Source organism: Squalius cephalus (genome assembly GCF_949319135.1).
Source record: "Squalius cephalus genome assembly, chromosome: 3".
NCBI classification, from domain to species: domain Eukaryota; kingdom Metazoa; phylum Chordata; class Actinopteri; order Cypriniformes; family Leuciscidae; genus Squalius; species Squalius cephalus.
In genome coordinates, this window is record NC_137124.1 from 32,063,393 (window position 1) to 32,075,744 (window position 12,352).

The following is a 12,352-nucleotide window of genomic DNA, read 5'->3' on the forward strand; positions in this document are numbered from 1 at the left end:
AGATATAGTGCGGTCTCTGGCATTAAGACATGGGTAATTAAGTGAAAGACACCTGAAGCGGGTCAATGACAAATAAGATTTTCAAGAAGAAAAAAATATATATTTTAAGCAAAACAGTTTTAAAATGCATTTTTATGTCCAAAAAAATGTATGGTGTTGATTTATATTGGTTTTACAGCATTTTATTCAGCATTAATTCATTATTAAACAAGATTTCTGATTTTACCACCCAGAAAATGTCAGGTGGTGCGACCATATATTAATTTAAAATAATATACATTTAATGTACTTAGCATTACTGAGACTTGTAAATATGAATCATTGTAGTGTCTAAAATGCATATCACATGGTAATTTCCCTTTCTATTTCTTTATTTATTGCCCTTTTATTCCAAATCATATAAACGGCTGCTTTTCTGTGTGTTCAAACACCCATTTTTCCATAAGGACTTTTTATGTTTTGTTTTTAACTGTAAAAATAATTTGTATACGTTATATAAAGGTTTACAGTTATATTTCTTACTTCATTTTGCAATTGCAGTGGGAATTGATACATTTAAATGTAAATTTGCTGGTTGCACCACCTGACAATGACCGGTCGCACCACCTGACGTTGTGATAAATAATGACTGATATTCACAAAATAAAAAGAAAGATATGTCAATGAATTTTATTCAGGTTTCAATTGGCTTTTTTATTTTAATATCTCAATTTTATATATAATTTTAATATTTTAATCTCAATCATATAATTACAAGAAAGTGCAAAACAATAATGCATGTTATGAATAACATTTGATCATCGCTTCTTTAAAAATATAACTTTGAAACCTCAAGGAACACATTTAATACATGCGAAAATCTTTTATATGAAATAGTGAATTAGTGCAAATATTGGGCCCAGAAACATTAATGGCAGAATTCAATCTACTGCTCATGCAATTAGATTCAGTAGTAACAGTAAGTCAAGAAAAAAAACCCATTAAGATGTAAACAAGCTTACTAATTGCAATGTACAACATACCTATCTCTATAAAAGATACATAGTTTCAGACCCCTTCTATTTTAATTAAATGAAAATATATGGGACATATAGGTGAAACTCAAAAAATTTGAGTATCGTGCAAAAGTTAATTAATTTCAGTAATTCAAGTTAAAAGGTGAATCTAATATATTATATAGACTCATTACATGCAAAGTGAGATATTTCAAGCTATGAAAACCTTTTCACAATATTCTAATTTTGAATTTGGGGTTTTCTTAAGCTGTAACCCATAATTATCAAAATTATAACAAATAAAGGCTTGAAATATCTTGCTTTGCATGTAATGAGTCTATATAATATATTAGTTTCACCTTTTAACTTGAATTACTGAAATAAATTAACTTCTGCATGATATTCAATTTTTTGGAGTTTCACCTGTACTATATCATTTGTAAAATAAATTATTTTAGTTTAAATATTTAATAGAATGGGTAATGGTTTGTTAATCATTCGAAATCATGACTAATAATTATGCTTTTCTGTAATGCTGTATGACACTGCTATCAAGTATGTATTATTAACATGTAATAACTGTAATTACCACAAAAAATAACAGAACACCATATTAACTTAAGTTGTAATGTATCTAGATATACATAATGAACATAATACCTTGCTTTTCTTTTGGCAAGGTACTCTGCCCCTGCAACTGGATCACTTTTTAAACGAGCTCTATGTCTGCTGTTTTCTCCTTGCTTGATAATGGCATTTACAAAAACAAATTAAAATAGATTAATTTAAAGATGCAATTGTTTTAGTATCAATGTTGATTATACAGTCCTATATTCTTGAAGAATAGGACTTTAAGATGGACAATATGCTCTTTAAATTGTCACTCATACCATAATAAAATATATATATATATATATATATATATATATATATATATATATATATATATATGTATATGTATATATAAATATGTATATATACATATGTAGATTGCACCTTTAAACAACTTAAAAGCGTTATATATTTATTAAAATATATTTAATATTTTCAAAAACATGAATTAAAATGACTTTTTTTTTAGTTGGTTAACTGTAACTCTGGTCGCGACACCTGACATATTGGTTGCACCACATGACATTTCAAACTCAATTCAAATCTAACAGGCATTAACTTGGACGCCTATACAAATGTTTGACCATGTGCTCAAGGTTATACATACATTTTTTAAATTAAATACACATTTTTATAATAACAACACATTTTCAAAGTTTTCCAGGGGTCATACCACCTGACATGATAAGTTGAATCAATCTCATCATTACTCAAAAATGTCAAATTATCTAATATTTATGGGAGGGTGACTAACCTTGTTACTGCATCAAAGGGGTACTCTGGAGTGTTCTCTGTGATGTCATATGCTGTCACATGGTTTTCTTAAAGGAATATTGCATAAAAATGCATTTTTATGTCGGTCGCCCTCCCTGACATTAGTAGAAGTAAATATTTCGGACAAAAGTTTTTTAAGTAATAGAATAGTTTTGAAATAGGACAGATACACTATTTCCCCTCATTTATAAGGAATTTAACATAAAATAATGCAAAATATTTGATTAAGAATTTTATTGAGAAAATTAACATTTATATCTCAGTTTTGTTCTCTGCTTGTATGTTCGGACGGTAGCACCACCTGACATTTTTGGTCTTTCCAACACCAAAACTCAAAAAAATCTATTGAATTTCAATAAAATGAAAAGGGTTTCTTATAAAGGACATATTGTAGATCCATTTGATATATGACATGTATTTATTCAAATTCTTTTTAGGAAAATAATGAATTTGGACACAAAAAATGTCATTGACCCAAGCGCATTCTTAAGTTGAATGGGCTTTTTCGTCAGAAATTTGCTGGCTTGAATGAAATACTCGGGTCACGAATAAAGTCCCGTTTAAGGAAATAAACAAAAACAAATTATGAGAAACTTAAATTAACAAATAACAAAGTAAATTATGACTGGGGTAAAAGGAGGAGCCCGTATCGCATGTGAATATTCGGTTCCCACATGTTATAAAACTGGTAGCCACGAGAAACGAATGTCATTCCCTCAACATATTAAGTCGTGGCCACGAGAAACGGATGCCGTTCCCTCGACATATTAAGTTGTGACCACGAGAAACAGATGCTGTTCCCTCGACATATTAAGTCGTGGCCACAAGAAATGGATTTCGTTCTCTCAACATACAATCTCGTGCCCACAAGATATTATGACGTTCCCACGACTTAATATCATGTTTCCACAAGTTTATACTGTATGTTATGGCCACGACAAAACTAAGTGAACCGAACATGTCCCCTCCCGGTCACCGTAATTGTGAGCAGCCAATAACTGCGTTGCTGATCAATGTTTCTACTATCGATACATATCCCCTTTTAAACCAGTGCATGAACGCGCAATTATCTCAGATAACTCAATCCAGCTATAATGATCATAACCGGCAGGTGTGTTCGAAGAACCTAATTAACCAGGGCCGGGTTTCCCGAAGCCTTCTTAACGCTACGTCATTCTTAAGTTACACCTTAAGCTGTACCTTATCGTTAATACGTGTTTCCCGAAACGTTCTTAGTTAAGTATACCTTCTGTAAGTCATATATGTTCGTAAGGTTGGTCTGGACCACTCTTAGCTTTACCTTATCACTGTTGCAGGTCTATACAAATATAATTCTGAAGTTTTAATACACACAGACAGTGTTCAATTAGGCTAATTCAAGTGTTTTCATGCAAAGAATAAAATTGTCATTACACTGATTGATTTTAGAATTTGAATTATATTATTATATACAGTACTGTGCAAAAGTCTTAGGCATGTTAATATCCCCACCCCAAAAATGTCCCCAAAAATGGTTTTAAGTCAGTTATTCATATCTTTTGCTGTAGTGTGTCAGTAGGAACTATCAGTTTACATTTCCAAACATTCTTTTTGCCATTAATTGTAATAATCCAGTGAGATTTGTGTATGCACAAGGAGTCTGACAACAGCCGGTCTGATCTGATCTCACCATCATCGAGTCCGTCTGTGATTACATGAAGAAACAGAAGAAACTGAGACAGACTAAATCCAGAAGAACTGCGGGAAGGTCTCCAAGATGCTTGAAGAAACCTTCCTGCAAAGCTACCTGAAAAACTATGCGCAAGTGTACCTCAACAAAAGCCGTTTTAAACGCAAAGGGTCGTTACACCAAATATTGATTTGGATTTGTTAATAGAAGTTAAATCATAAATAAATTAAATTTATGATTTTATTTTTGAAAGCATTCTCACTTTACAGCATTTTAACACAAGTGCCAGTACTTTTCACAGTACTGTAGCTTTGCAGGAAGGTTTCTTCAAGCATCTCGGAGACGTTCCCGCAGTTCTTCTGGATTTAGTCTGTCTCAGTTTTTTCTGTTTCTTCATGTAATCACAGACGGACTCGATGATGGTGAGATCAGATCAGACCGGCTGTTGTCAGATTCTTTGTGCATACATAAATCTCACTGGATTATTACAATTAATGGCAAAAAGAATGTTTGGAAATGTAAACTGATATTTCCTACTGACACACTACAGCAAAATATATAAATAACTGACTTAAAACCATTTTTGGGGACATTTTTGGGGTGGGGATATTAACATGCCTAAGACTTTTGCACAGTATACTGTATATTATATTATTATTTTAATAAAAGAGCGCTTTTAAAGGCCAGTGAAAGCATAGGCTACTGTCAGTTAAGTCCTATTCGGACGCAAATTTTTTCTCATGGGCTCGTCCGGTATTTTAAACATTTACAGGGGTAAGTCGGTGATTTTAGTGCCGTCCAGATCCATAATATCAGTGTTTTTTCTCACCCAACCCGTGTAAAAATCCCTGGCCAAATTAGTACCTACTGTTTTTTGACAAACAGGTCGTGTGGTAATTTAATTGCTGTCTGAATCCACATCTGTGAGTTTACAAGAAGAGATTCAAAATTCACTGTTTAAATCCTTTTTGATCACTGCCGAGCACCGTACGTAAGATGTACACTTTTATTACTGAAATGCTGGAAAGTATTTACAAGAACAATATTTCATCGCAGCTCCACCTCAGCGAACAAAAATGGGAAAGAGATGAAAGCATGTAAAATTTTTGAAATGGTTATTGTGGCAGCAATATATGTTACAATTTTAAAATATGTAGGCTTGGCTATTATAGGCTATTATAGTTTGGATTATTTTTTATAATATCCAATAGTCCTAATAAATGTAATTTCAACTATTTCTGAAGTGCTTCTTTTATAAAGAACACTGCTTTCTCACATAAAGCAGTGAAACAGCGCCTGGACGAGAGAATAATTGATTCTCGAGCCATCGATATCAACCAATTCAGCACCATCGCCACGGACAATGCCGGGTAACGTTGCACGTAAGAAGGTATATCTTAAAAAGCTTCCTAGGGTATGGTTCGGGGAACACTCCAAGAAATGGTATACCTTTAGTTAAGTTATACCTTACGAGTCTTCGTAGCGCGCTAAGAGACAACGTTATCGGGAAACCCGGCCCAGATCATGATTAGGCCTATGATATCATCTTGGATGTCTCATTTGATCTCGGATGGTTTAAGCAACGTACGAAGAACTGACAGGGCTGCATTTATTTGATCAAAAGAAATGTACTTTACTCCTGTGATGGCAAAGCTGAATTTTCAGCAGTCATTACTCCAATTTTCAGTGTCAGGTGATCCTTCAGAAATATGCTGATTTGCTGCTCATCTCAATGTTTAATATTTGTATATCTTAATATTTTTTTGGAAACCATAATACATTTTTTTTTTCAAGATTCTTTGACAAATTGAATATAAAGTTCAAAAGAACAGCATGTATTTGAAATATAAATATTTTCTATCATTATAATGTAACAATGTCTTTATTGTTTTAATGCATTCTTGCTGAATAAATGCACAAATGTTGAACTTGGCTTTACATGGACCACCTGAACAAACATTTCACTACAACAAATCAGACTTTCCAACGCTACTTGCGGGGCAAAGAGGACATTTTAGCATAGCTTGTTTGATCATTGCTTTTACTCACTTGGCTCTAATGCTGTGAGTACAATATCATGTGACCTTAAATAAACAGTTAGCGTTTTGTCATACACTCTTCAGGATAAAGGTTACAAAAGGAGTCTTTTGCCATAGCTGTCACATTCACGTTAGTTTGGACTCATTATGTTTTGTCATCACCTGCCTACATCACTCATTTGTTGTCATGGACACTAATCACGTTCAGCTGTGCACTCCTCAGTCACTATCATTAACACCTGTATATATGTTCAGTTCTGTTTCAGTTCAGTGTCTGGCCACTAGGGTAGACGTTTCTAGAGGAACAGAGTCAGCAATAGATTTGACCATAGTTTCCAGGAATGTAGCTGATAAGTGTGGGTGGGAAGTTCTTGAGGATACTACAATTGGGAGTGACCACTACCCCATTAGAGTTCAGGTAGGGGTGGAGTTACAAAAAGATGGTGAAATGAGAGGAGGGAGATGGATATTAGAAAAAGCTGATTGGGAGAAGTTTAGAGAATTCAGTGATTAGTGGTTGTCAATTGTTGAAGGAAGTATGAGTGCTGAAGAGCTATATAGGGAAATTAGCTCTCAAGTATAGTGGATGTAGCAGGGTCAGCTATTCCAAAGTCAGAACCCAGGCCTTTAAATAGGATAGTACCTTGGTGGTCAAAAGAGTGTCAGGAGGCAGTTAAAGAAAGGAATAGAACATTCAGGAAATTGAAGAAGTCCCATAATTTTCAGTGCTTGATTGAGTACAAGAGAACACAAGCTCTGGTGAGAAGAGCTGTTAGGAAGGCAAAAAAGGAATACTGGAGGATATTTTGTGACTCTGTTGGTCATATTACCCCTATAGAGAGGATTTGGGGTATGATCAAGAAAATGAAAGGAATAGACAGAAACAAAAGTTATGTTATTTTCTAGGGGGAGCATAAGACCTGAATTTAAAATTCATCTGTCAGGTAGAGCGCTGGAAGGAGTAGAGGTTTTTAAGTACTTGGGTGTATGGTTTGATAAGAAATTGACATGGGCCTTCCATATCCAGAAGATGGTGGATAAGTGTAAGACAATTCTAAATATAATGAGGTGCTTGTGTGGGGTTGAGTGGGGTGCGTCTGGGTTAGCATTGAGAACAATTTACACTGGTCTAATGAGATCAGTGTTTGATTATGGGTGTGTAGCATATGGGTCAGCCTCCAGGTCATTATTATGTAAACTTGATGTAATGCAAAACCAAGCCCTGATAATTTGTAGTGGAGCTGTCAAAACTTCTCCAGTGGCAGCCATCCAAGTGGAGGTGGGGGAGATGCCCTTGTATTTGAGAAGAGATCAGCTTGCCCTAGTGTATTGGGCTAATCTTATGGGACTTAATGATGATCACATTGCACAGCCAGTCCTAAGAAATTGTCAAGAGCGATTGAATGAGGGAGTAAAAAGCTTTGGGTGGACTATCAAACAAAAAGTGGAGAATATGGGCTTAAGTGATCTTAATATCTGCACTACAGTTCCATACTCTACAGTTCCCCCTTGGAGTTTTGAGGAATTAAAAGTGGATCTAGGGCTGCTTGAAGAAAAGCAGGAAAATGAAGTGGACAAATGGAGAGTTAGTGGATATATAGCAGAACACTACAGACAGGACATGATCATATTTACAGATGCTTCTAAAATAACTGATAAAAGGGTGGGAGTGGCACATGTGGTGCCTGAACTGGGGCTGGCTGTAGTTAAGAGGCTAAATGATGATTTGGCTGTATATACAGCAGAGCTTGTAGCTATATGGTTTGCCCTGTTATGGGTAGAAAGCAATGGGGGTAATAGACAAGCAGTCATAGCATCTGACTCTAGTTATGCTCTTCTAAGTATCCAGAATTCCCACTTAGGGTCCAGAAAAGACATTCTTCTTGATGTTTTACAGTTAGTGAGTGGATTGCAAAAGGCGGGATTTACATTTTACTTCTTATGGGTTCCAGTCCACATAGGGGTGGAGGGGAATGAGCTGGCTGATATACAGTATGCCAAGAAAGCAGCAGGTAAAGACAACATTGATGTTAACATAAAATACAGCAAAGCAGAGGTTAAGAGCATTATTAAAACAAGAACTTATGAAAAATGGCAGTCCTGTTGGGATAATGAATCCTTTGGGAGACATCTTTTTAGTATACAGTCTTGCAGATTCAGTCAGAGCTAGACATGAGGAAGTGGTGATGTCCAGGCTGAGGATTGGGCACACCAGATTTAATAGTACCTTATTTCTAATGAAAAAGCATGTTGATGGTAACTGTGAGCATTGTCTCAGGCGTAGCCCAGAAACAGTAGAGCATGTATTGATTCATTGTCAGAAATATCATCAAGATAGGCAGAGGCTTATTGCTCAAGTAGAAGCCAATGAAATTAGCTTTGAATATAGAAATATTTTACAAAGAAGTGCTGGGAAGATTTTTCATTTTTTGTTTTCTTTTTTAAAGAATACAGGGCTTTTAAAAATAATTTAATTTTTTAGAGAAAATGTAAAATGTCCAGTCCAGTGGTGGCGGTAATGCAACAAATAGTTGTCAACCGCCATTTAAAAAATAGAAGAAGAAGAAGTTCAGTGTCTGGTATTGTCTATGATCAGTGTGTTGCTATCCATTTGCCTTCCTGTTAGATATTTAGAGAATAAACCTTTTGAATTGAATCGTATACGTCTTCCTCATCTGCCTGCCAGCAACCACCCACAATAGCTATGCCATAGAAAAGTCATTTTGGGTTTCCCAAATAACCTTTCAGTAGACAGTTCTTAAAAGCTTTTTATTATTTTTTTCTTAATGTGTCAACATTTTAATAATCTAAATAACCATTTTCAACTATATAAACCTTTTGGTATTGGAAAAGTTCTATAGATGTTAAAGTATCTTCATGGAATAATAGATGCCAATAAATAAGCATTATTTATTTATTTATTTTAAGTGTGTACTATTGCTATTTGTTGGAGGAAAAAAGTAGTTTGTTACTCAAAAGCTGCACTTTTAGTAAAGTAACTGAACTACTGTCACATTACTGAAAAATATAGTTTCATACTACAATATAGTTAGAGTTGCAACTTTTAGTTAGCTACAACCCAACACTGAATTGCAGGATAGCCATGTCTCAGCTTTATCATGCTAACCAGGTGCAATAGTAAGAAAGCATCATGCCGATAAAGAAATGGAATCTCAATGACAGTCCTTTTTGTCGGATTAAAAGCAACTACATTAAATGTTATGCAGCTTTGACAAGATCTCTGAATATTCATAGACTCTCCGGGGGCAGGTGTTGACTAACTGCAACATATGGAACCAAAGAACACAAACAACTGTGCACACCACAAAACCTGATGGAGGAACACGCAGCACATTGAACCATGTGCACAGAGCATTAACTGAAATTTTGGCCAACAGGTGCGCTTGTCGAACAAGATGCATGTTCGATTTGTGATTATTAGTGTAATTCTGGCCCTGGGTAGCGCCACAGTCGGTGCGCGTGTGACTGGAATCACTGACTCGATAACACTGCACGCAGAAAATGACACGGTAGAGTCTGTAAAGGGGCCTTGAAGCTTTTCAAAGACATTCAGAGAGACATTTTCTCATGCCAATCAATGAGAGGGGTTGTTGAGATATGAGATGGAGCCTTGCTGAGGAAAAATGGGATTTTCCCAGTCTGATTTTACAGATACAGATGTGCTTTTACAGATCAATACCTACCACGGCGAGGATGAAGAAAAATGGTGAGAATTTCATTGCAATAATCTCTGTAAGATGCATTTAGTCTCTGGTCAAATATATTTAGCCTTTGCTGAAATTGCTGGATCAAACACAGTTACAGTATGTGCTATGAATAAGGGGTATATATACCCAATACTATCATATCAATGTTTTCACAATATCATTACAAATGTCTGAGATATTTAATATATTTAGAGCAACTTAAAAACAATTGTAATGAATGGCCTTAATCAAAATGACCTAGACATCAGAAAACCTTCCCCCTCTCCCCTGTTGTCATCAGCCCTAAAACCAGTTCTCTTCAAAGGCTATCACTTCGGCTCCACTGAACGATCTCAGCAAGAGACTCTGTCTACAAGCCTCAAAGACAGCACAGGAGACACTAGCCATTTGGTTAAAGACTATAGAGACAAACTCCAATACACAAAGGACATTTATTCCATTCTTACCCACAAACTTTTCCCAAATGTTTATAGTATTTCTCCTGTGTTTTATGCATGGCCCTATGTTTTATTAGCCTAGTTATGATTCTTTAGTTATGTAGAGTAACTTCCAATGTTGATATCCAAAGATGATGTATCACTGCTTTAATGTCTTCAAATCCCCTCTTTCTTAGTATCAAAATAATTCCCTTTTGATTTTATAATCAATGGTGTACAACAGGGGTGCTCAATCCTGCTCCTGCCGATCGACTGTCCTGCACAGTTCATCTCCAACCCTAATCAAACACACCTGCCTTTAATTTTCAAGTGATCCTGAAGACCTTAATTGGTTGCTTCAGGTGTGTTTGATTAGGGTTGGAGATGAACTGTGCAGGACAGTCGATCGGCAGGAGCAGGATTGGGCACCCCTGGTGTACAACATGTTTTGATAAATTGCATCATAAATATTTGTACCATACTTTTGTGTAAAGACTGCACAAAATCTCCATGCCAGCATGAACATGCAAATGGAGATAAGATGGAACAAAGACTTTCTCCAGGTCATCTTAGATTGGTCACCTCAACAAATGGATGTGAACTGATAGGACCTTTAAAGGACAAGTTCAGTATTTTACACTTAAAGCCCTGTTTACAGATCGTTTCTGATGAAATAGAATGGTTAAGATTAAAATTTGGACACATGCTGCTGTATCGAGAATTTTAGGTTTCTTTCACTTTCAGGTTTCAGTTTCGGTTTCATTTATTAAACCCTTATATCGACACTTTATTGTCTCTGTGTTTGCCACATATTGAAGTCACTTAAACATCTTGATCTAGCGATACCTATGCTATTACCCTGCTAGAACTTTATTTACTTTTGCTGGAAAAGGTTATTCTTTCTTGGCCAGGAAGATAAAATATTTCCTAGGATTAATAATTGATTATGATTTCTGTTCATTGGATGAACTGATTAAATAATTGTACTATTAATTCTGCTACAGTCAATTCTAAAAAATAATTACAATATTTATAATTAATTATAATCAATTTAAAATGAAATATAAATATATATTGTATACTGTAACTCGTTACACAATTATTTAAAGGAGTAGTTCACTTTAAAATGAAAATCAGCCCATGATTTACTCACCCTCAAGCCACCCTAGGTGTATATGACTTTCTTCTTTCAGACGAATACAATCAAAGTTATATTAAAAAAATATCCTGGCTCTTCAAAGTTTTAAATAAAGGCCTTCTGAAGCAAAACGATGAGTTTGTGTAAGAAAATATTAATATTTAAAACTTAATAAAGTAAAATAACTAGCTTCCGGCCAAACGAACATACGGATTCCATTTAAGTGTAAAGCACAATTTATGTGAGTAATGCAACATACTGCTCATATTTATGCTATGCCATGACGCACTACGCTACTTATGACATCATAAGTTTCGTAAGTTGCGCATTAGGGGCAAGTAGACTGAGTATGGCCGTTTGGCCATTTTTACTTTGTAAAATTTTACTTAGTAACGTGTTAAATATGAATATTTTTCTTACACAAACTCATCGTTTTGCTTCAGAAGCCCTTTATTTACCCCCCGGAGCCATGTGGAGATTGTTTATGATGGATGGATGCACATTTTTGAGCTTCTATCTGTTAGTTGCAATCCATATATATATAAAACATAATATAAAACTTGAGCGCACACATTGTGTGTTCATTCACTCGCCGTGCGCTCTTGTCTTTTGTGTTTTGTGAGTGCTTGGTTCATATTTTCTTTGGCCAGGCGCTCTTGTGTTTTCATGTTTTGTGTAGCATGCGGTTTGTTTACACCGTCCGGCGTCCGCGTGCTTGTCGCATGTCATCGTGTTTTGTGTGAACACTGTAGCATCTGGACCAATCAGACACACACAAATTATTCATTATATTTACTGAATAATCCAGCAAACTCACTCTCCCAACAAAGGTCTATGAAACTTCCCCCCAAAACTAGCTTCCCAAATGAAGCAAACAAACTGGCAGAACCCAGTGTCCTGTTACGGGACACATTAAGACTAATAAGACTTTTTACGACCCCAAAAGGAATTTGCAAAGAGATGTGACTCTCACTTAATTCT